The sequence below is a fragment of the Anolis sagrei genome, chromosome 6, assembly GCF_037176765.1.
Source record: "Anolis sagrei isolate rAnoSag1 chromosome 6, rAnoSag1.mat, whole genome shotgun sequence".
NCBI classification, from domain to species: Eukaryota; Metazoa; Chordata; class Lepidosauria; order Squamata; family Dactyloidae; genus Anolis; species Anolis sagrei.
Genome location: NC_090026.1, coordinates 38,381,842 through 38,407,519, shown reverse-complemented (window position 1 = coordinate 38,407,519; position 25,678 = coordinate 38,381,842). Strand labels below are relative to the sequence as shown.

Here is a 25,678-nt window from a genome sequence, read left to right as displayed (position 1 = left end):
CAGCCAGGAAAGGAAGGGGAGTGGAATTAAGTTTCTCTACCCCAGACTACAATTCCCAGCAGTCCATGGGGCCAGCCCTCCCTGCCCTGGCACCTGCTGGAGGAGAGGCTTTGTTCAGCAGAGAAAGGGAAAGCAAAGCAAGGCAAAGGAAGTTTCTGCTGTTCCTGGAGGGATCTGTCTGCTAGCTGGTGCTGCTCACTGCTCAGAAGAGGAGAGCAAAGGGAGAAGTTCAAGTAAGTTAGCTTCCCTTCCCAGACTGACTTGCAATGGCATATAATATAGTAAAAGAACAGTGCCTGCCATCCCAGAGTGGGAGTAAAGTGATGCCTTTTGTAAGAGTCTCTCTGACATGTTATGGATCTTGTAGGATTGGCAGTGCCATGCATGCTTCATTTCTGAACTTTCAGCAGCTGCCTCTGGCTTGAGCAGCTTTCATGATGGGCAGAAGTTCAACAGGTTAGGCTTCCCTCTGCCAAAGTAGTTGGATTGTTGTCTCTCATGTGGCTGGGGAAAAGCACAGGAGAAGACCTGCTGGGAGAAAAAGTGCCAATCTTCTGTTTTCTAGGCAGTGTTGCTAGGCGACTCTCGGATTCTGTTTCAACCCTCTCTAAACTTTTCCATGCATAAAATATATGTGAGAAAGTCACAGAGAAGAATGTTCCAGCCATGGATCCTGTATCCATGGATTCAACCATTCATTGCTTGAAAATTCCCCAAAGCAAATGCTGATTTGGCCATTTTATCTAAAGGATACTGTTGCATGTCATTGTCCTTGAGCATCAATGGATTTTAGTATCCATGGGGATCCTGGGATCAAACCCCAGTGGATACTAAGGGGCCCCTGTATATGAGCTTGAAGAAATAAAGTTCTGTTGTTGTTCTTGTTGTTGTTGCTATCACCAGCCCCCGGTGGTGCAGTGGGTTAAACTCCTGTGCCGGCAGGACTGAAGACCGACAGGTCGCAGGTTCGAATCCGGGGAGAGGTGGATGAGCTCCCTCTATCAGCTCCAGCTCCTCATGCGGGGACATGAGAGAAGCCTCCCACAAGGAGGATAAAAACATCAAAATCATCCAGGTGTCCCCTGGGCAACATCCTTGCAGACGGCCAATTCTGTCACACCAGAAGCGACTTCTGACACTACAGGGGGAAAAAAACTGAGGATGTGATCTATTGTTTCATCTGCTTCCTTGCAGAGTCTACATTCGGGATCTGTTGTTGACTTTTCAATTCTGGCTTTGATGGCATTGGTTCAAATGGCTTGTTCTTGGGCTGCCAGAATCAGGCCCTCCATCTCCTTTTTCAGAGTTCTCATGCGGGGACATGAGAGAAGCCTCCCACAAGGATGATAAAAACATCAAATCATCTGGGCGTCCCCAGGCAATGTCCTTGCAGACGACCAATTCTCTCACACCAGAAGCGACTTGCAGTTTAAGTCGCTTCTGACATGACAAAAAAACCCAAAACCATCACTATTATCATTGTCATCATCCAGGATTGTCATAGCCAGGATTTCGATTCGGGGGGGGGGGGGGGCTGAGTTTGTTGGGGGGGCTGAGTCTGAGTGAAAGAGGGTCTACCCTAGCAAACCTTTTGTATCATTACCCCAATACCCCCATGCATATATGGGATATATTGAGTATGGTGATCAGATCATGATATGAGTAAACATAACAGTTTAAATAATGCACCAGTAAGGCCTTTTCACGAACCACCATGAGAATTTGGGGGGGGGGGGGTAAGTCCCTCAAGCCCCCCCCCCCCCCCCGCTACATGCCTGTCATCATCATATCAAACTACAGTGGATACTAAGGGCCCACTCTATATGAGCTTGAAGAAAGAAAGTTCAGTTGTTGTTATTGTTGTTGTTGTTGCTATCACCATCACCACTGTCATTGTCAACATCATATCAAACCCCAGTGGATAGTAAGGGCCCACTCTATATTAGTCTGAAGAAATAAAGAAAGCTCAGTTGTTGCTGCTGCTGCTGCTGCTGCTGCTGCTCTCACCATCACCATTGTCATTGCCATCATCATATCAAACCCCAGCGGATACTAAGGGCCCACTCTATTTGAGTCTGAAGAAATAAAGAAAGCTTTGTTGTTGGTTTTGTTGTTGTTGCTGCTGCTTCTGCTGCTATCACCATCACCATCGTGATTGTTATCATCATATCAAACCGCAGCAGATACTAAGGGCCCACTCTATACGAGCTTGAAGAAATAAAGTTCTGTTGTTGTTGTTGTTGTTGATATCATCATCACCATTGCCATCATCATATCAAACCCCAGCAGATATTAAGGGCCCACTCTATAAGAATCTGAAGAAATAAATACAGTTCTGTTGTTGTTGTTGTTGTTGTTGTTGTTGTTGTTGTTGTTGCTATCACCATCACCGTCATCATTGTCATCATCATATGCCAGTGTGGACTGTGCAAGGACAGATGGAGGAAAGAAAGGTTTCCCATAGGCATATCTGCCTCTTCCTCCCATGTATTAAAATACTTATTGTTGTTATTATTAATTTGACCAAACTTTGTACAGAGAGCGAGAGCACAAGAAAGAACAAGTTTGCTTTCCCTTCCCTCTCGGCGAGAAGTTTGATTAGCCAGGACGCAGTTAATAGCTTTTCATGGTTCATTAGTAGCATTCATAATAAGGCCCCTGGTGAAATGTGCGGCCGAGGCTTGCGTGCCAGAGGATGGCTCCCCAATGGCGGGAGAGGAGGGGGAGATTTCACATTGGATGATTTTTTAGGGGGCGTTCTTCATCTGAGCCAGCAAAAACGACCACTGGGTCCTGTGGGATCATTGAGATTGCTGTGCCACATGGAGAAAAGCTATCACTCATTTCCAAAGTCATTTCAAAAAGCATTGTTAGAATATATCAGGATTTCACAGTTTTATCATTGTATGGATAGAATAAAGCGTGCATTGGTGGGAGAAGTGACACAGTTTTTTCTGTGTTCATTCATTGAACCCTATGCTTTTATCATACATAATATATGAAGTTTCTAGTCTTTAAGGCTCTTAGAAAACATGTTGGCAATTCTTGGCATAATCTCTAAACCTAAGGCAGAGGAGTTTTAATAAGGCACACAGTGGATTGCTCTTGATTTCCATCTCTTTTCATGAGCACCAGACCAAATTGGTTTTCAGGGGACAAAGGGGGAAATGTTCCTTTCTCCTTGTGTGCCCCACACAATGCTGTTTTATACAACAGTTAGACGTTTTGTTCTGGGTGCGGCCAGCCTGGAGCCAGTAAGTCATTGATTCCTTAAGGCTGGCACAGAGATTGTTCTTTGGCAACAGGAATTTGGCATCAAGGCAGAAAGCCTGGCACCTGGGTAAGGTCTGCTTGGGTTGAGTATAAGGTCCCAGGTTGGTCCCAACAGATGTAAATATTCAATTGCCTTTGATGGATTTCTGGCAAAGAACTGTGTAAGCTTCAGCAAAGCACAGTATTCTTCATCGTATGAAATGGCACACAGGCTAATTAAAAAGCTGGCTAGAATAGATGTTCAATTGGATGGTGACCTAAAACATTAGGTAAAGGTTTTCCCTTGACATTAAGTCTAGTAGTGTCCGACTCTGAAGAGTTGGCGTTATTCGTAGATACCTCCAAGGTCATGTGACTAGCACTATTACCTTTCCATCGAAGGGGTACCTATTGTTCTACTCACATTTGCATGCTTTCAAACTGCTAGGTTGGCAGAAGCTGGGGCTAACAGCGGGAGCTCACCCTGCTCCCCGGATTCGAACTACTGATCTTTCAGTTAGCAAGTTCAGCAGCTCAGAGGATTAACCCGCTGTGCCACTGGGGAATCCTTGTAAAACGATACAATAAAATGCTAGGGTGGTTTGCTTTATGGAATATTGCAGTTAAATCACACCAACAGGGATCTGGGTTATTCTTCAGTGAAGAAGCTGGGCATGGAGTTTATCTAAAGACCCCAATCCTTCGTTTTTTTTTTAATGTGATTGGATCCCTTTGCAGTTTTCCATGTAATTAGTTACTGTTACTCATCATCCTGTTTTGTAAACCACTTGTTACATTACTCATTTCTTCTTTGTATGCTTTGCTAGCTTTTTAAAACAAGGATTGATTTTTCAAAGACAGAAAACTTGAGAAAATCCTGATTGACTTAATGTGCACCTTGTCCAGAGGTGGATACATTTCATCCCTCGGATTTCACTCCACTTTGCCAACTAAATTTAAAATGCCCCAGTTTTTCTCTCAACCTCCCATTTTCTCTATTTGTCCTCAACTTACTCCAGCTGCTAAAAACTGAGTTCAAATTGCACAATTACTTTGCACTCAGTTAACCCCCGATGAGGATGGAGAGAAGAGAAGGGTGGAGTCTGCTGCAGTTTCTTTCCACCAGTTTGAAAGTTCTTCCACCGTAATAATTTTGTCATCTTGACCTCACTCTAAAGTTGCTTGGCCACACTTGTTCCCATTTTCATCTTTGAAATGTTGGGAGGGTAGGATTCACTGTCTTCATTTTACAGTCCCCAATATCCTTGTCAAATAAATCTTCTTGAATGGTCTCACAACATCACAAGGAGAAACATTTTGCCATGTAACACAGTTCTCCCTGAAATCAGAAATCTACTACGGTCAGCCCTCTGCATTCAACAGATATAAGGTCCTTCCAGACAGTGTCAAAATGCGGGGCAAAAGAGTGGAGCAGTTGTGGTACCTTAAGAGTTGATGAAGATATTTAATTTGGATTGGGACCTTGTTAACAGCTTGTTTATTTTAACTTATGTCTTAATGTATGTGTTTGTCAAATGTTTTTGATATGGTCAATGGACTAATCAATAAAATGTTTATATATATATATATATATATATATATATATATGAGAGAGAGAGAGAGAGAGAACCTTAAGGACAGTCCATGGGGCCGTGGTGTCGCAGTAGATTAAACCACTGAGCTGTGGTTCGAATCTGTGCAGTGGAGTGAGTCCCATCGTTAGCCCCAGTTTCTGCCAAGGTAGCAATTCGAAAACATGTAAAATGTGAATAGATCAATAGGTACTGCTCAAGCAGGAATATATAATGGCACTCCATGCAGTCATGCCAGCCACATAACCTACGAGGTGTCTACGGACTATGCCGGCTCTTCAGATTAAAAATGGAGTGCTGATGTGCTGGTCTGGACCTCAGAAGTGCCGATTCAGATATCTGAATGTGCTCACAAGCAGATTTCTTGTCATCTCTCCTCCGGCTGATTTACTTTTATCGTCATGAACCCCATTTCCCTTTGGGGTCCTTTGCTTTCCATGCTGGTGCCCACTGTGTAAATTCAATCTCTATTTAATTTCATAAACATGAGAACAAAGGAATACTTGCAGAGAGTTCTCACGGGAATTGTATTCCATTTTTGCTTCCATTCAGCCACCTGTGTGGTCTGGCTCCATTTGTTTACAGGCGTAATTAGCTGTTTCAGGATTTTAAAATGAACACATGCACTGGAGTAGTCCATACAAGCATATAGGGACAAAGTCCTTTTTCCTCCTTGACTTCAGGCATATACGCTGATGCGAACATACACATTTTTTTAGCCCAAATTGGGTTTTAAGCACACTTTTTTGTTTTTTGAACCTTAATGCGATCCTACACACTTTTTCAGCCAATGGCATTTAACTACCCAGCCCCCTTTAATCCCAGTTCCTTCTGCATTTTAGGGCCTGTGTAGAAAGACCCAAAGGCCCCTTATACAGTGCCATTTAAAATACAGATTATTTTCTTTGGGTGTGTTCTGTCTTCTAGGAGCATAGTTTGCATTACCTTTTAGTTGCATGGGATAGTGTTCCTTTGCATTTCCCCAGGGTTGCTACAGACACAGCAGCACCTTGGAAGTTAAACAGTATCAGCGTCTGGAAAGCCAGACTGCAGGCTCTCTGCAGTTATTGGTTTAGAAAAGTACCTCTTTGGGTCTAGGGACCGCATTTTTTCATGGGTTGAGATCTCCATTTTGGAATCTCCCCTGCCTCCTTCAGTAGAGAAAGAAAGTTTAAGATGTGCTGTTGGTCAGGGAGGTAACTCTGAAAAAAACATTTTAAGAATGATTGAGAAATAGGTAGAAAGATAAATTAAGAGATTGAGTAATATTGGGTCTGATTGAGATATAGATAGTAATTGAGTTACAGATAGAAAGATAGATTGAATTATATAGATAAAGAAGCTTATTGAGTTATAGATAGATATTGAGTCATTGAGTATTATTGAGCATTACTTCATCTCCAAAGCTTAACTTGAGCTATAGATAGGGAAAAAACCTGTTTTTTCTAACCATAGCAGCTGAGGGTTAGGGTGAAAGGATCCCAGGATTTTCTTCTGCCATTTGGGGAAAGGTTACCTCAGTAACTGAAGGAAAGGAAAGAAAGATCATCTCTATGGTTTCATCAAATGACTGTTTTGTTTGTAACTTTGACAAGCTGTGCCAAGTTTGCAAGGACTTTGAGAAATAAATATTCTGTTTTTGTGTTCAAAACCTGTAGCAGCCTCAGTTGCTGGGAATCTCAAGCTTTTAAAGAAAGACCCCCGCGGTCCGCCCAGACAAAGACAGAAGCACATCTTAGTTTTATTTTTATAGGGTCTGGGTGTGATGGCACAGGGTGATTTGGCATTGTAGACTCAGTCCCACGCTGCCATATAATCCAGATTATCAAAGCAGATAATCCACATTATCTGCTTTGAACTGAATTATATGAATCTACACTACCATCTAATCCAGTTCAAAGCGGAAACTTTACATGGCAGTGTAGAAGGGGCCTCAAATAATCCAGTTGAAACCCAATAATATGGATTATCTGATTTGATAGTCTAGATTATAGAGCAGTGTAGAAGGGGGCATAGGAATTTAAAGTGGCATCACATTGCATTAATTCTGCAGTGCAGATGCATTGTTTTTGAGTTTGCCACTTAAGTTTGCCTTGCCTTATGATAGAGCCGACTCCATTCCCCAGCAGAGTTTATGTGCCAGTAGGAACTGGGCCAAGAGAAGCTGCAAAGCTACAGGACTTTGGTGAGAGCCAAGGAATCTGAGAGCTGAGCTGAGTCATTGACGACACAGTGTCTTTTCTCTACCCAGGGGAATGAAAGACCAAAGGACTCAGAGAAATGCAAAGAAGCCTCACGGTTGGTGTCTTTCCCCCTCTTTAAAATTTTGGGATTTGGAAAGGGGAGATGGGGATGGATGGGTGGGCAAGTATATGCTCTGAAAGGTGATGGAGTAAGCCGAGCTGTTGGCTATTGGCTCTATTTCAGAATACCGAGCGCAGATTGCTGGTGTGGGTGCTGTTCATATTATTATCCTCCTACCTTCACAGCAAATGTCCTGAGTCAAGAGAGGAGAGGTCAACTGCCAAGGGGTGCAACTACACTGTAAAATGGATGCAGCTTGACACTATTTTGATTGCCATGGCTCAATGCTGTTAAGTCATGGGAGCTGTAGTTTGGTGAAGCACCATCACTATTTGGCTGTGAAGGCCAAAAGACCATGTAAAACTCCAACTTTCATGATTCCATAGTATTGAGCCATGGCTGTTAATGTGGTGTCAAAGTCCATTAATTCTACAATGTAGATGCACCCAAGGTTTGTTTTTTAAGATTCTACCATCCCTGCTTCTGCCAAAGAGGTGCTTTAATGCACGTCTTTGCCAGTGCTGCATTGTTTGTGGATAGAGAGGTCATGGGGAGCTCCAACATCATTATTTTATGCAGAAGGGGCTTTGTGGTGGAGAATTTGTGTTGTGCAGCACAGGTACCTTGGTCTTGAAGGGAAGTGTGGCTTCATTTCAGTGTGTCTGAGGGCATTTCCAGACAGTGTCATAATCCGGGACAATGAAGTGGAGCAAAAAATTGCAGGATCTGACAGCAAGTCCAAACACAGACCTGTCGGTCCCGATAAATGGTCCCCTGCTGTCTTGACATCTTTGTTTGTAACAGATTTTAGAAATCCGGAAAATGGACAGGAGAAATTTAGTTTAATTATTTTTAATTGACTCTCAGCGATGCACTGGATCTTATATGAACTGATGCAGATATCAAAATTTACACACAAGTAAATTTCTTATTATCTCTCCTCATCCTACTGTGAATTCAAGCACAAGATGTTTCATTTCATAAATATCAAAACAAAAGAATGATTGCAAAGAGCTCTCATTGTAATTGCTTTCCATTTGTGCTTCCGTTTAGTCACCTGTGTGTCCATGTTTCCATTTGCTTACAACCCTGATCAGCTATTTGGGATTTTAAAATATACAATGTGCTGGAGCAATTTACACCAGCACGTGTTTTTCTTGACTGCAAGGATATTCAGTGATGCGAATATGCACATTTTTTTGGCCGATATTGGGTTTTAAGCCCACCTTTTTAACACATGTTTTTCAACTGTTAATCTGAATTAGCACACATTTTCCTTAAAAGTCATTTAGCCACACACAGAGACCTTTAATTCCAGTTTCTTCTGCATTTTAGGGCCTATGTAGAAGGGCCCTGAGTCACAGAGGCAGTTGAGGTGCATAAAGAATCAAGCAATCCTTGTAACGTACCTGAGATGAGAAGAAGTATTTTAAAAGGCATTTGGGTTTTTGATCACATCAGCTTTCAATTACCATGTGTTTTCCTTCTTTCTTTCCCTTCTTCCCTCCTGTCTTCCTCCCTTCCTTTCTCTCTCTCAAGCTTATCCAGCTGTTATGGATTTGATGAATAGTTTAATCAATGACCTTTTAGCCTGCAATTCCCAGTTTTCCCCAATGGCAAATGGTCACAATGGGCGGGAATTGGGACAGAGTTGTAGTCCAAGAAAAGGGTAACTTTCCAAGAGTTTTCTAATGTAATGAACTCACAGTTTGAGAGAGTGCTAAAAAAAACTTGTGTGTCTGTGTTTTGGTACATATAAGCTTCAGATTCTCTGCCTGCTTTAAAACAATTATACGGAGTAAAAACACATAACTAAATGTGCACAAATATGCTTCCGTCTTGGGAGAAACGTGCTGTATATAAAATTGTGTAATTTAAGAAAATTGTGATCAAAATGTGTGTGTGGAAGAAAACACACAAGCCATAAACATGTCTTAACCAAGATTACCCAGTGGGTTTTCATAGCTGAGCCTAGATTTCAACCCTAAGATCCCAGGATCCTAATTCAAAGCTCTATTATTTATTTATTTTTGTGACATTTATATACCACCCTTCTCACCCCGAAGGGAACTCAGAGAGGCTTACAAGATATAATACATACAATATATTATTAGCATAGTACAATATCAGTATTAAATATTACTATACTATACTATACCATTATATTGTAAAATTATTAGTAATATTACATGTAATATAAATATATAATTATAATATCATATTATTAGTAGTATTATATTGCCTTACATTACATTATATTATAATATATTACTAGCTGTCCCCTGCCACACGTTGCTGTAGCTCCAGTCTGTGTATGTGTGTTTTGTGTGTATATATATTTGTGTATATATGTGTGTTTGTGTATGTATGAGGTTTTGCACATGCACTGTAATGTATTTTTGGTGGGGTTTTTTTGGCTTTTTAAGTCTCTTCAGTTGTTTTCCCCCCCCAGTGTTTTATGAGTGATGGTCACTCATTAACCTGATAGGTGTATTGTGTCCAAATTTGTTGTCAATTCGCCCAGTGGTTTTTGAGTTATGTTAATCCCACAAACGAACTTTACATTTTATTTATATAGATTAGCATAGCACATGAGACAAGGTGGAACTGTCCCCTGCCCCCCCCCCCCCCCCGCTTTTCACTCTGGCCCAGAGCATCAGTTAGTGCTGGGGGCGGGGTCCCCAACTGATGACATAACTTTACTATCGCACTGTACTATTATTGCATTATTATTGCACTTTAATTGCTATAGAAATAACATGTAGAACGTATTGTTGAAGGCTTTCATGGCTGGAATCACTGGGTTGTTGTAGGTTTTTTGGGCTGTATGGCCATATTCTAGAAGCATTGTCTCCTGACGTTTCGCCTGCATCTATGGCAGGCATTCAGAGGTTGGGAGGTCTGTTGGAAATTTTCCTAGTTTCCAATAGATCTCACAACCTCTCAGGATACCTGCCATAGATGCAGGTGAAACATCAGGAGAGAATGCTTCTAGAACATGGCCACACAGCCCAAAAAACCTACAACAACCCAACATATAGAATCCTGGGATGTGAAGCCTTTAGAATTCTTAGCTAGAATGCTCTTGGGCTCTGTGTCTCCGTGATCGCATCTCCTTCTATGAACCAGTGCGAACTCTAAGATGTTCCAGGGAGGCCCTCCTTTTGTTCCTACCACCATCGCAAGTATGGTTGGTGGGGACGAGAGAGAGGTTCTTCTTGGTGGTGGCCCCCCACCTCTGGAACACCCTTCCAATGGAAATAAAACAGGTCCCATCCCTCCCCTCCTTTTGTAAGAGTTTGAAGACCTGGTGGTTTCAACAAACCTTTGAGAATGACCAGTTCTAGTCCAGCCCCAAACATTATTAAATATGGCCTTGCACCTTTTACCTATTACCAAGTCATCCCTCTAATAGTCCCTGGAAATGAGCAGCCACAGACCCATACCTACTATTGCCGTTAGCCTGTTATAGCACTGTACTTAATTCCCGGTCCCCTCATATTTTGAGTTTGCACTAGCCATGGTCTGGCTTTTTAATTGCTGAACAGGCAGGATTATTTTTAATATGCATGTGTTATTGTGATAATTTTATGCTTATGTTGTTTTGTTAATTTTATGTTATGCTGTTTACTTCTCTGTTTCTGTGATATTATTTGGAAACCGCCCTGAGTCCCCCTTGGGGAGACAGAGCGGTATATAAATAAAGGTATTATTTGAAACACAAGATGAGTCCACAGCAGACACTCTGCTGGCTGTTGCATTGGATCACATGTCGGACACTTCCCAAGTGTCTAGGATTGCGTGATGTATCGGCGAATAATACGTGCAGATCCAAGTAAGGTGGCCTTCTGCAACTGGCAGATGGTAATTTTGTCAGCGCCGATTGTGTTTAAGTGCAGGCCAAGGTCGTTAGGCACTGCACCCAGTGTGCCGATCACCACTGGGACCATCTTGACTGGCTTGTGCCAGAGTCTTTGCAATTCGATCTTAAAATCCTTATATTGTGTCAGCTTTTCCAGTTGTTTCTCTGCAATCCTGCTGTCACCTGGGATTGCGACATTGACGATCCATACTTAGTTTTTTAACACGATTGTGAGGTCAGGAGTATTATGCTCCAAAACTCTGTCTGTCTGAATCCGGAAGTCCCAGAGGAGTTTGGCGTGTTCATTCTCTGTAACCTTTTCCAGCTTGTGATCCCACCAGTTCTTTGTCGCAGGCAGATGGTATTTGTGGCACAAGTTCCAATGAATCATCTGAGCAACAGTGTTATGCCTCTGCTTGTAGTCTGTCTGCGCAATCTTCTTGCAGCAGCTGAGGATGTAGGGCCCCCGGTGGTGCAGTGGGTTAAACCCCTGTGCCAGCAGGACTGAAGACTGACGGGTTGCAGGTTGTAATCCGGGGAGAGGCGGATGAGCTCCCTCTATCAGCTCCACCTCCTCATGCGGGGACATGAGAGAAGCCTCCCACAAGGATGATAAAAACATCAAAATCATCCGGGTGTCCCCTGGGCGACGTCCTTGCAGATGGCCAATTCTGTCACACCAGAAGTAACTTCTGACACTACAGGGGGAAAAAACTGAGGATGTGATCTATTGTTTCATCTGCTTCTTACAGAGTCTACATTCGCGATCTGTTGTTGACTTTTCAATTCTGGCTTTGATGGCATTGGTTCAAATGGCTTGTTCTTGGGCTGCCAGAATCAGGCCCTCCGTCTCCTTTTTCAGAGTTCCTTTTGTGAGCCACAGCCATGTTTTTTCTTTGTCAATTTGGCTCTCAATTATTATTGAGATTATTATTATTATTATTATTATTATTATTATTATTATTATTAATATTATTGGGCTTCGCTAAACTATTAGCCCAGAATTTCACAGATTGTTGTCATGACAGCTAGTGGAATAATAGCATATAGGCCCTTAGACTAACAATATGAAGCTAGCTGAAGCATTTTGTTGTTGTTTATTCGTTCAGTCGTATCCGACTCTTCGTGACCTCATGGACCAGCCCACGCCAGAGCTCCCTGTCGGCCGTCACCACCCCCAGCTCCTTCAAGGTCAGTCCAGTCCTTGGTCGGCCCATCTTGCCCTTGGTCGGCCCCTCTTCCTTTTGCCTTCCACTTTCCCTAGCATAATTGTCTTCTCTAGGCTTTGCTGTCTCCTCATGATGTGGCCAAAGTACTTCAACTTTGTCTCTAGTATCCTTCCCTCCAATGAGCAGTCGGGCTTTATTTCCTGGAGGATGGACTGGTTGGATCTTCTCGCAGTCCAAGGCACTCTCAGAACTTTCCTCCAACACCACAGTTCAAAAGCATCGATCTTCCTTCGCTCAGCCTTCCCTAAGGTCCAGCTCTCACATCCGTAGGTTACTACAGGGAATACCATGGCTTTGACTAGGCGGATCTTTGTTGCCAGTGTGATGTCTCTACTCTTTACTATTTTATCGAGACTGGACATTGCTCTCCTCCCAAGAAGTAAGCGTCTTCTGATTTCCTGGCCACAGTCTGCATCTGTGGGAAGGAATTGGATTTACCCATATCATGACTCACCATTTTAACAACTGATTCAACAGCCCTTCTCAAGTTGGAACTAGCCAACAGAAGTTGGATCTAGTGTACTCTAGATCAAGCAGTGCCTACAGAAAAGATGTGTATTCATGTTAGTACAGTCAGGCACAGGAATACCTTGGGTAGTGAATAGGTGTGTTCCCAGCAATTACTACTGTAACAGAAAGAACATTTGGTGCCAGAGGCAAAAATATCAGGGAAAGAAAAGGGAGTGGTTTCTATACCACAAAACAGAGGAGCAGCTAGGCCAGTGGTTCTCAACCTTCCTAATGCCGTGACCCCCTAATGCAGTTCCTCATGTGTTGGTGACCCCCAACCATAACATTATTTCAATTGGTACTTCGTAATTGTAATTTTGCTACTGTTATGAATCGTAATGTAAATATCTGATATGCAGGATGTATTCTCATTCACTGGACCAAATTTGACACAAATAGCCAATATGCCCAAATTTGACACAAATAGCCAATATGCCCAAATTTGAAAACTGGTGGGGTTGGGGGGGGGGGGGTATTCATTTTGTCATTTGGGAGTTGTAGTTGCTGGGATTTATAGTTAACCTATAATCGAAGAGCATTCTGAACTCCACCAACAAAAGAATCAAGCCAAATTTGGCACACAGAACTCCCAAGACCAAGAGAAAGTACTGGAAGGGTTTGTTGAGCATTGACCTTGAGTTTGGGAGTTGTAGTTCACCTACATCCAGAGAGCACTGTGGACTTAAACAATGATGGATCTGGACCAAACTTGGCATGAATATTCAATATGCCCCAATGTGAACACTGGTGGAGTTTGGGGGAAATAGACCTTGACATTTGGGAGTTGTAATTGCTGGGATTGATAGTTAACCTATTACTTACTTGCTTAGGCGATCCCTCGTTTTCCGAGGATGATTGTCTTCCAGTATTCTTGTGGGTCCGTATGTGGCTGTGGAGCCCTATTCTTGCTCTGCATCTTCTTCTGCAGTGAGGGCATTGGTTTCCAGGTGGAAGGCGGTCCCAGTTGGGGTTGGTTTGACGCGCCTTACTCTTGGCACTCTTCTCCCTTTCGCCCTCCATTCGTGCGTCTTCAAATTCTGCAGCACTGCTGGTCACAGCTGACCTCCAGCTGGAGCGGTCAAGGGCCAGGGCTTCCCAGTTCTCAGTGTCTATGCCAGAGTTTTTAAGATTGGCTTTGAGCCCATCTTTAAATCTCTTTTCCTGTTCACCAACATTCCATTTTCCATTCTTGAGTTCGGAGTAGAGCAACTGCTTTGGGAGATGGTGGTCGGGCATCTGGACAACGTGGCCGGTCTGGCGGAGTTGATGGTGGAGGACCATCGCTTCAATGCTGGTGGTCTTTGCTTCTTCCAGCATGGCAGTTAACCTATAATCAAATAGCACTCTGAACCCAGCCCAAAATGGATCTGCACCAAAGTTGGCACATTACCGACATGGCCAACATTAACTACTGGTGGGGTGGGGGTGGGGGGCTGTTTTTGAATTCTGGGAGTTGTCATTCACCAACACCAACAAGGATGCATTTTTGCTGTTCGTATTTGTTGTGAACCGCTGTGAGTCGCCTTTGGGCTGAGAACAGCGGTATATAAGTAAGGTAAATAAATAAATCTTCAGTCGTCACTGCCAAAAGGGTTCCTAAGACCATCAGAAATAAGTGTTTTCTGATGGTCTTTGGCGACCCCTCTGAAACCCCCTCACGACACCCCCAGGGGTCCTGACCCCCAGGTTGAGAAACACTAAGCTAGGCATATTTCAGCAATCTAACAAAGGACCTTCCCCAAGTTTTAGACTTACCAGTTCCTTTCCACAACTATCCTTTGCAAAAAGAAAAAGGAAAAAAAAAAGAATCCTTTTTTCTGGAAAATTAAACCCAAGTATGGAAATCTGACCAAACAAAGCATGTTCTTGTCACAGTAAAGAAACACAACCATTCAGTGGACTAGATTGCAAAATGTGATTGAAGTGTATAATATTTCGTTGTTCTTTTATGCAGCCCCAGTTTTTTACTTTGGATGTCCTTATTCAGTGTGACAGGTCCATTTCCCAATGGACTGTGTTCACGGCGCAGAGTCAGATTTCTTGTGACAGTGTCAGACCTGTTTGTTTAAACCTGAGTCTCTCCCAGTCGGTGGTCATTTATTTATTTATTGCATTTACAACCCAGCTCCCCTTCCTCAATAATGGAAATCCTTAAGGGAGCTCACAATACGGCTGAACTAAAAACCATCTTGTTTAAACACATAATGTATTTTCCTATGAGAAAACAGTAAAATCAAGAACACAATTTAATACCCATTAAGAAAGAAAGAACAGCTCTTAATTGATAAGGAATCCCGTATTTAGTTAAGGAGTTACCACGAGCTTGAGTTAATAAAAAGTTCTTTACAGAAATTACAAAGATGAATGCCTTCCATTGTTCATTGTTGTTCTCGGGTGCTGTCTAACTGACTCCAGTCTAGAACACAAACCAATATATACCCCTGACTTTACAGTGTTTAAAAATGAATTCATTTCTGTTACTTATTGTAATGATAAAGGAAGTAACTTGTTACATTATTTTTTAACTCTGCTTGTTATTTTTCCATAACTGTTACTTTTTAGAGAGTTAAGAGCGGTGGTTCTGAACCTTCCTAATGCCACGGCTCCTAAATACAGTTCCTTATGTTATGGTGACCCCCAACCATAAAATTATTTTTGTTGCTACTTCATAACTGTAGTTTTGCTACTGTCATAAATCGTAATGTAAATATCTGATATGCAGGATGTATTTTCATTCACTGGACCAAATTTGGCACAAATATCTGATACACCCAAATTTGAATGCTGGTTGTGGGAGAGGGGGGATAGATTTTGTCATTTGGGAGATGTAGTTGCTGGGATTTATAGTTCATCTAAAATCAGAGAGTATTCTGAACTCCACCAGTGATGGAATTGAACCAAACTTGGTACACAGAACTCCCATGACCAACAGAAAATATTGGGTTTGGTGGGCATCAACCTTGAGTTTTGGAGTTGTAGTTCACCTACATCCAGAAAGCATTGTGGACTCAAACAATGATGGAACTGGACCAAATGTGAACACTGTTGGAGCCAGCATGACTGCATGGAGTGCCATTATCTTCCCGCAGAAGCAGTTCCTATTGATCTACTCACATTTGTATGCTTTTGAACTACTAGGTTAGCAGAAGCTGAGCTTAACAGCGGGAGCTCACCCTACTCCCTAGATTCAAACAACCAATCTTTCAGTCAGCAAGTTCAGCAGCTCAATGGTTTAACCCGCTGTGCCACCGGAGAGCCTTAAATATACTGTACTGTTCCTCTGTATACATTAGCTTCTTCATAAGTTCTGCTGATTTCAGTTGGACATTACCAAGAAGAAGAAAAAAAGATGAAAGTAGTGTATCCATTCTCACCACATTTATTTATTTATTTATTTATTTATTTATCGTGTCAGTGCAACCAGTCGATTATATTACATTTCTAACAGAACAAAGCAAAAAAACCAAAAAAACAAAAACAGACAGAATACGAAAATTGTGAGTTGGTAGTTGATTAAATGTCCTTTGACCAGTATCTGGCCACTTGGGGTGCTTCTGGTGTTGCTGCAAGAAGGTCCTCCATGGTGCATGTGGCAGGGCTCAGGTTGCATTGCAGCAGGTGGTCAGTGGTTTGCTCTTCTCCACACTCACATGTCGAGGATTCTACTTTGTAGCCCCATTTCTGAAGGTTGGCTCTGCATCTCGTGGTGCCAGCGCACAGTCTGTTCAGCGCCTTCCAAGTCGCCCAGTCCTCTGTGTGCCCAGGGGGGAGTCTCTCATTTGGTATCAGCCATTGGTTGAGGTTCTGGGTTTGAGCCTGCCACTTTTGGACTCTCGCTTGCTGAGGTGTTCCAGCGAGTGTCTCTGTAGATCTTAGAAAACTATTTCAAGATTTAAGTCGCTGACGTGCTGGCTGATACCCAAACAGGGGATGAGCTGGAGATGACTTTGCCTTGGTCCTTTCACTATTGGCTGCTATTTCCCCGCGGATGTCAGGTGGTGCAATACCGGCTAAGCAGTGTAATTTCTCCAGTGGTGTAGGGCGCAGGCACCCCGTGATAATGTGGCATGTCTCATTAAGAGCCACATCCACTGCTTTAGTGTGGTGAGATGTGTTCCACACTGGGCATGCATACTCAGCAGCAGAATAGCACAGCGCAAGGGCAGATGTCTTCACTGTGTCTGGTTGTGATCCCCAGGTTGTGCCAGTCAGCTTTCGTATGATATTGTTTCTAGCACCCACTTTTTGCTTGATGTTCAGGCAGTGCTTCTTGTAGGTAAGAGCACGGTCCAGAGTGACTCCCAGGTACTTGGGTGCGCTGCAATGCTCCAGTGTGATTCATTCCCAGGTGACCTTCAGAGCTCAGGATGCTTGTCTGTTCTTGAGATGAAAGGCACATGTCTGTGTTTTAGATGGATTAGAGATCAGCTGGTTTTCCCTGTAATAGGTAGTGAGAGCACCTAGAGCTTCAGAAAGCTTCTGTTCTACCATCTCAAAGCTCCCTGCTTGAGCAGTAATACCACATTTAGTGTATTAACAGAATATCCAGACAATTTCCTCATGTAATTATTTTAGTTCTCGATTGCTATGAGTTTTCCAGGCTGTATGGCTATGTTTCAGAAGCATTCTCTCAAATTTTAGTTCTATGTTTTCCCATCTAATTCTTCTGCCTTTTCCCCCAGATTGTATGAATTCTCCATTCTGGGGAAAGACTGGAACAGTAATACAATCGCTAATGCAAATGTGGACCATTTTTAGCCCAGCTGCCTTTCCAAGAACCATGATTTCCATGTGTGCCATGATGCATCAGTCAGGTAAATCTGATCAACATTTCGCATAACTCTCTAGAATGTCAACCTGCTTGCTTTCCTATCTAGTCTCTGTTTGCAATTCCCCAGCAGTAAATAAGATTACCGTATGTTTCCTCTTTTATTCAGGGTGATTGTCTCTTTGGTTTTTAAATTGGTCTGTATAATTGCTCTTCTGGCTATATAGATGTTAAAATAAATGTTTACATAATAGTACTTAAGACTGGGAAAAGGCGGTGTTTAAAAACAATGGTAATTAGTAGGCATGGATAGAGTTGCTCCCTTTGCCCTTCTGAAGCTTTTTCCACCATTTTTGTTACAACTCAGGAAGTGAGTTGGAAATGATTCAGCTTTCCCCGCTTCTGGTGCCTGCCCTCAGATCAAGCCAGAGAAGCCAGTTTTAAACCAGAGAAGGCAGGAATTTCCTGGCCTTGGTTCAAGCCAGAGAAGCCAGTTTTAAACCAGAGAATGCAGGAATTTCCTGATCTCGGCTCAAGCCAGAGAAGCCAGTTTTAAACCAGAGAACGCAGGAATTTCCTGGTCTCGGTTCAAGCCAGAGAAGCCAGTTTTAAACCAGAGAAGGAAGGAATTTCCTCCGCTTGCTTTTCCCCAGTTCTGGAGTAAAACAACTACTTTCAAAGTAAAAAAAACCCCAGTGTTTTTTACTTTCAAACCATTAATGAAAGAATTCTGAAGTCCCGGAAGTTTTGAAAAGTTTTGAATTTTTTTTCTGTGAAAATTTTAATTGACTTTAGAATCAAACCACCAGTGCCCCCTACATCTGAAACGAGTTTTGAATCATTTTCCCCAACCAAGCAACAACCAGAATGTTTATCATCAACTCAGCTTAGATGTACTCTATCAATATATCTACAAGGCTAAAAGTCAATGATCATTTACCTTTTGAACCTTCTAGTCTGCATGTGCTCCAGTCAGATATGTTGTTATGACCTACCTGTGCATATTACAAGCACAAGCTGTTGTTTTTTTGCTGATGATGATTTTGTCAAAAATTTTTTTGGCATTTTAGCTACAATACTGTGGTCCGGTCGGGGAGGAAGTGCATAGGATGACTCCATGGCCCCTTTGACACAGCTGTATAAAATCCACAATTGAACTAGATTATATAGCACTGTGGACTCAGATAATCCAGTTCAAAGGAGATATTGTGGATTGTCTGTCTTGATATTCTGTGTTATATGGCTGTGAGAAAGGGCCAAGAGTTACCACCCCAGGTGACACCAACTTTAGGGCCCTTCCACACAGCCCCATATCCCAGAAAATCAAGGCAGGAAATCCCACACTATCTGAGTGTGGACTCAGATAACCCAGTTCAAAGCAGATATTGTAGGATTCTCTGCCTTGATATTCTGGGATATAGAGCTGTGTGGAAGGGGTCTTAGTGATGTCACTGACAGAATTCTCTTTTTCTCCCAACTGCAGTCCTACACTTCTTTACTTTTGGAATTAGATCTATTAAAAGCAATGGGCCTTTCTTGTGAATATATATATGGAATTATTTTGTAAATGGAAGTGCATGATAGCCTTCATTTAGCTGTATTTGTGTATTGTAACCACAATGCTTTTCTGATCACTAGCAATATTGTTCATACTGGTCTCATTACCTGTCCAACCACAAATTTATTAAAAGCTATTATGCTTTATTAAGTAAGTACTATAGCTGAAATGAGTTTTTAATGACAAATTTTAAACTTCTAACTTTTTTTATGTGTATTTTAATATGTAAAGCTGCCTTGAGTTCCCTCCAGTGTAGAGAAAGGCAGGAAACAAATAGAGTAAATATATAAATAACTATGTATTTTATGGAAATATATTTTGATATATGTATTCTATAGAGTGTTTTTTTAAATGATTTTGCATTCTAGCAATGTTGTAACCCACCTTGAGACATGAGAAGAGGTGGGTAAGAAATAAAATTATTACAATTTATTATTTTTAATAGTATTCATTGGCAGACTCTCATCCAAGTACTAACCAGAGATCATTTTGCTTAGCTTCCGAGATCAGGTGGGATCCAGGGCCTTGATTATATTTAGTCTACTTAGTATGTCTTCATTTCTGCAAAGAGAAAGTAATTACAAATAACTCATTGGAAGGTATTATTTCAAAGAACTGAGAAGTAAAAGCATTGTACCCTAAATGTCAGAACCGAGAGAAAATTTCTTTTTTATCATTACAATTCCCAGAATGTACCATCAACATCCAAAGTGGCTGTACTGTCTGAATAATCCAGGGATTTGTAATGTAGAAAGATAGCATTTTAAAGTTCCCTCAAATAGTATGGAATTGTAAGGACCCTTCCAGACAGGATTAATTCCTGGGAGGAATTGGGATATTTAATCCCAGTTCCTCCTGGAATTTAGTCCCCACACGTTCCTCAAAACCTGCACCTTCTCTTGGAGGGATGCGTGGCTACATGCTCTCCTCCATCAATCAGAGGTAGATTTTTGGGGCAAAATGGTATAGTGAGAGCCCAAATAACCAGAATGGCAATGGGGAGTTAATCCACACAGGTTCACAGCTGGAAAGATCCAGACCTCACATTAAGATCCAGATCTTTCCAAGTGTCAAATTAATCTGGAGTAAATTCCAGTTCAGGAAATAAAGCCCGACTGCTCACTGGAGGGAAGGATAGTAGAGGCAAAGATGAAGTACTTTGGCCACATCATGAGAAGAAAGAAAAGCTTAGAGAAGGCAATTATGCTCAAGAAAATAGAAGGGAAAAGGAAGAGGGGCCGACCAAGGGCAAGATGGATGGATGGCATCCTTGAAGTGACTGGATTGACCTTGAAGGAGCTGGGGATGGTGAGGGCTGACAGGGAGCTCTGCCGTGGGCTGGTCCATGAGGTCACGAAGAGTCGGAAATGACTGAACGAATGAACAACAACAACAAAATTCTAATTTACTCCAGATTAATTTGGGTTTGGAAACCTCAGGTAAACCTGTGATTTGTTGTGGGTTATAAGTCTGTGTAGAAGGGTCCTAAGTAATACTTGTAACCATCTTTCTAGGAGTATCCTAGGCCTGTTGATTTAGTAGTACAGCTTTGGGGGGCTTCCATCCATTCCTCCCCACACTAGCCCCTCAACTTCCCCCAGCTTGCCATCCTACCCCCACTTCCCCATCCCCTTGCTCGCTCACTCACATGCTCACTCACTCAACCCACTGACTCCTCTCGCTTGCTGCCCCCCCCATGTGCCCAACCCCCCCTAACCCTATCTGGTTTGGACATTCATTCTCTAAAAGGTTCACTATCAATTATATAGCCCAGTGATTCTCAACCTGTGGGTCCCCAGATGTTTTGGCCTTCGACTCCCAAAAATCCTAACAGCTGATAAACTGGTTGGGATTTCTGGGAGGTGTGGGCCAAAACACCTGGTGACCCACAGGTTGAAAACCACTGATAGCCCATTTTTCTTATGGTACCTTGTGACTCTCAATGACACTAATAAGGAAGAAAGAAACATAGGTCAGTTGTTGATTTCAGACACAAACACACACCCATAAAACTGTGCTGGTGGCATACATGGGTAAAGACACACACCTCCATCCAGCCCTTTGTGCATAAGGAAAGAGAATCTGCTAGGGAGTTGCCTCTGTTGTAAAATTACTCTTTTATTGCACTTTCTCAGATATAAACAGGACATGTGACTAGGAAAAAAAATCTGAACTCATGCTGATTCAGAGAAAAAGGTGCCTTGGACCCTTTGTCTTTTGAATTGGTTTGTTAGTGGATACCTGAATTAGAGGTTTAAGCCTGGAAGTGGCATCTTTTGATCCTAAAAGCCTTGTCTCCAATTCCAAAGGAGCTGAACAGTGTTTCAATCTAATTTCAACCTCAAGAGTATTTCTTTTTCTTATGGGCCTTTTGGAGGTTGATTTTATTTCCCGGCAATATCCCAAAGCTTGCTGATTTGTCTCTTGCTTTCCTACCAAAGTCCCTAAAACTGCATACAGTGGACATAAATAAGGAAACAACCATTAATAAGCAATGAAGATTGCAGGAAACAATTGTAGCATGCAGTGTTGCAGTTCCTCTTCCGTGTAATATCATTACACCACAACAGACTAGCACTCAGTGACCAGCAAATATGGTACATTTAGTCCTCGCATAGCTGCTTGGAGGGATTTTCCACCTCCTTCACCCCTTTTACAATTCTCTAATGTATTTGTTTGTACCCCTGCAAGTAGCAGTGTTTCTTATTTATTTATTTATTTTGGGTTCTTTTACCCCGCCCTTCTCACCCCGAAGGGGACTCAGGGTGGCTTACAGAAGCACGGCACAATTCGATGCCTGCAGTACAAAATAATCAAGACACAAAATTACACAATTACACAGTTACATCACACTAGTTCATGCATTATATCAATAAAATCAATAAAATCAATAAAAAACCAATACAAACTCAATTTTTTTCTTCAAAAAATTCTGATGCCTTATTTGTAAAGTTAATTTTTTTCCCCTGACATAGAGTCCAGTTGTGTCCGACTCTGGGGGTTGGTGCTCATCTCCCTTTCTAAGCCAAAGAACTGGCATTGTCCATAGACACCTCCAAGGTCATGTGGCCAGCATGACTTCATGGAGCGCCATTACCTTCCCGCCTGAGTGGTACCTATTGATCTACTCTCCTTTGCATGTTTTCGAACTGCTAGGTTGGCAGAAGCTGGGGCTGACAGTGGAAGCTCATGCCGCTCCTCGGATTCGAACCTGCGACCTTTTGGTCAACAAGTTTAGCAGTTCAGTGGTTTAACCCACTGTGCCACAGGGGGCTCCACCTCATTTGTACATCTATGTAAACATTGTGATTTAGGGTGAATCTACACTGTAGAATCAATGCAGTTTTAAACCACTTTAACTTCCATGACTCAATGTTATGGAGTTCCAGGAGCTGTAATTTTACAAGGTCTTCAACCTTCTCTGTCAAAGAATACTGATGCTTCAACAAACTACAGCTGCCATAATTCCATAGAATTTATCCATGCCAGGTAAAGTGGTGCCAAACGGGTAATTCGACAATGCACATGGCACTCACAGCCTGAATGCTAGATATGTGAGAATTTATTACATCAACATTATTTTAAGAAAGCCCATATAAGATGTCACATTTAACAGTCCTCTCACTAGAATTGGGAAATGAATAGTTACAAACCTTATTATACAGAAAGATTTGTGATTAAGTAATTAAATATATGTTCGGCAGATAAATCTAATGGATATTATAAAGGTAAAGGTTTTCTCTTGACATTAAGTCTAGTCGAGTCTGACTTTGAGGGGTGGTGCTCATCTCCATTTCTAAGCATTGTGCATAGGCACCTCCTAGGTCATGTGGCCAGCATGACTGCATGGAGCATCATTACTTTGCCACAGGAGTGGTAACCACTGATCTACTCATATTTGCCTGTTTTAGAACTGCTAGGTTGGCAGAAGCTGGGGCTGACGATGGGATTCAAACCGGTCAGCAAGTTCCACAGCTCAGCAGTTTAATCTGCTGCGCCACCACGGCCCCAGTAGATATGGATATTACAATTGTTAATGTGTTGTTGTTCATTTGTTCAGTCATTTCCGACTCTTCGTGACCTCATGGATCAGCCCACGCCAGAGCTCCCTGTCGGCCGTCACCACCCCCAGCTCCTTCAACGTCAGTCCAGTCATTTCAAGGATGCCATCCATCCATCTTGCCCTTGGTCGGCCCCTCTTCCTTTTACCTTCCACTTTCCCCAGCATAATTGTCTTCTCTAGACTTTGCTGTCTCCTCATGATGTGGTCAAAGTACTTCAACTTTGTCTCTAGTATCCTTCCCTCCAATGAGCAGTTGGGCTTTATTTCCTGGAGGATGGACTGGTTGGATCTTCTCGCAGTCCAAGGCACGCTCAGAACTTTCCTCCAACACCACAGTTCAAAGGCATCGATTTTCCTTCGCTCGGCCTTCCCTAAGGTCCAGCTCTCACATCTGTAGGTTACTACAGGGAAGACCATGGCTTTGACTATGCGGATCTTTGTTGCCAGTGTGATGTCTTTACTCTTTACTATTTTATCGAGAGTGGACATTGCTCTCCTCCCAAGAAGTAAGCGTCTTCTGATTTCCTGGCCACAGTCTGCATCTGCAGTAATCTTTGCACCTAGAAATACAAAGTCTGTCACGGCCTCCACATTTTCTCCCTCTATTTTCCAGTTGTCAATCATTCTTGTTGCCATAATTTTGGTTTTTTTATGTTTAGCTGCAACCCAGCTTTTGCACTTTCTTCTTTCACTTTGTTAATGTAACCAATGATATTTTAATCCTTTTGAACAATAAGGCCTTGATTGAGTCTTGAGAGACCTCACAATTCTCTGAGGATGCCTGCCATAGATGTGGGTGAAACGTCAGGAGAGAATGCTTCTAGAACATGGCCATACATCCCGGAAAACTCACAACAACCTAGTTGATAAGCCATTCCTTTCTACTTGTGCTGCTGCTCAGGCTGCCATCACCAAATATGTGGTTTCATGTATCCATAATTTCACTTATTCCCTTAAGGCTTCTTGTACCACCTACACCTTTTTCTTTGTACTTCTGTCATTTGTCCCTTGAAAACAATAAATTTCACTACTATCTATGGTTTTGCATAGCCAGGTGAAGTCCACTTGATATAGGAGTGGTACTATATTTACCTTTCTCAATTGGAGAGACATAAAATGCAAAATCATGTGTCCAATTCCATGTCATATATAGTTTGAGCCCATGTTTACATAACTAGAGATGAGCAAAGTTGTGTTTTGGTCTATAACTCCCAAAAATCCTGCAGCCTGTATAGCCAGTCTAAAAACAAAAAGCACAATTTTCAGAATTTGGATGTGGCACAGAAAAGGGAAACAGAAAAGGGACAGAATGATACAACTGAAACAAGATCAAACTTTTTCCTACTGGCTCATTCTTCCTACTCTTCCCATATTGTGATTGAAACTATGATGCCACAATCCGAGGAAACTTGTGACCTACGGTGCAAAGTCCATCTTCCTCCAGACATGCCACCTGGCACAACTCCGTTAGTACGTGAGGTTTTATGTGTCCTCACAGACCTTCTCTGCGTTGTGACTTGTCAGCTGTTAGTGCTGTAAACCCAGAATATGCCCAGTAATAAAATCACCAAATGTCAATATCTGCCATGCTTGTCGTACTCATCCCTCGCTTGCGGAAAAAAACTGAAGCAACTCAAGGGTTCTTTTTCCTGCTGCCCCAACATCAGAAGTGCTGCCAGATTTACCAGAAGGAGAAAGTAATTAGATTTCTAGCCTTTCAAGACCTGGCAGAATAGCGGATCGTGTATCACTTTCTGAGACCATATGGACAAAAAAGTCCTTGGTTTTTTTTTTAAATTGCAGTTATCTGCCAGCAGTGGATGATGCTTAAGGATTAAGTTCCTGGTGGGTGAAGGAACATAAGTTACTTGCTGCTCAATTTTCCCAGACCTTATATTCAGTTCTGAGACATAAGTAAGACTGCGTGGGTTAGAGAAATGGAATGGATAGATAGAGGCTGCAAAGGGTTTGGATTTTATTTTCGGTCTTGTTTGTTTGTCTGTTTGTTTTTTGTGTTTGGAAGGATATCTCCAACAATATGGTCAGATAAGCTGGCATTGTAGTGCAAAATAATATTTTTCCCAAACTCTGGATCAAAGACAACAGAGACTCCTAAGAATGTATTGTTAAAGGCTTTCATGGCTGGAATCACTGGGTTGTAAGTTTTTCCGGGCTATATGGCCATGTTCTAGAAGCATTCTCTCCTGACGTTTCGCCTGCATCTATGGCAAGCATCCTCAGAGGTTGTGAGGACCTCATGACCTCTGAGGATGCTTGCCATAGATGCAGGCGAAACGTCAGGAGAGAATGCTTCTAGAACATGGCCATATAGCCCGAAAAACCTACAACAACCCATGTTTTCAATGGATTTTAGTATGGATCTTGGTGCTGTCACAGCTTTCAACCATCCTGCCTTCTTATCTTTCCACAGGTGTGGAGTAGACCTCTGTGTCATCCTCTACTACCCAGCCTTGGTGCTGTGTTCCAGTTCTACATGGTAGCTATATCCTCCCCGTGACACCAGCCAAACTGGACACATC

At 42.3% G+C, this 25,678-nt stretch overlaps 1 long non-coding RNA gene across 1 annotated transcript; it reads left to right on the top strand.

Annotated features, from left to right (window-relative positions):
- On the top strand, nucleotides 1-25,678 carry LOC132778230 (uncharacterized). The gene is made up of 3 exons (XR_009631740.2): nucleotides 1-233; nucleotides 17,432-17,563; nucleotides 25,570-25,678. It is a non-coding gene; the product is annotated as an uncharacterized lncRNA (long non-coding RNA).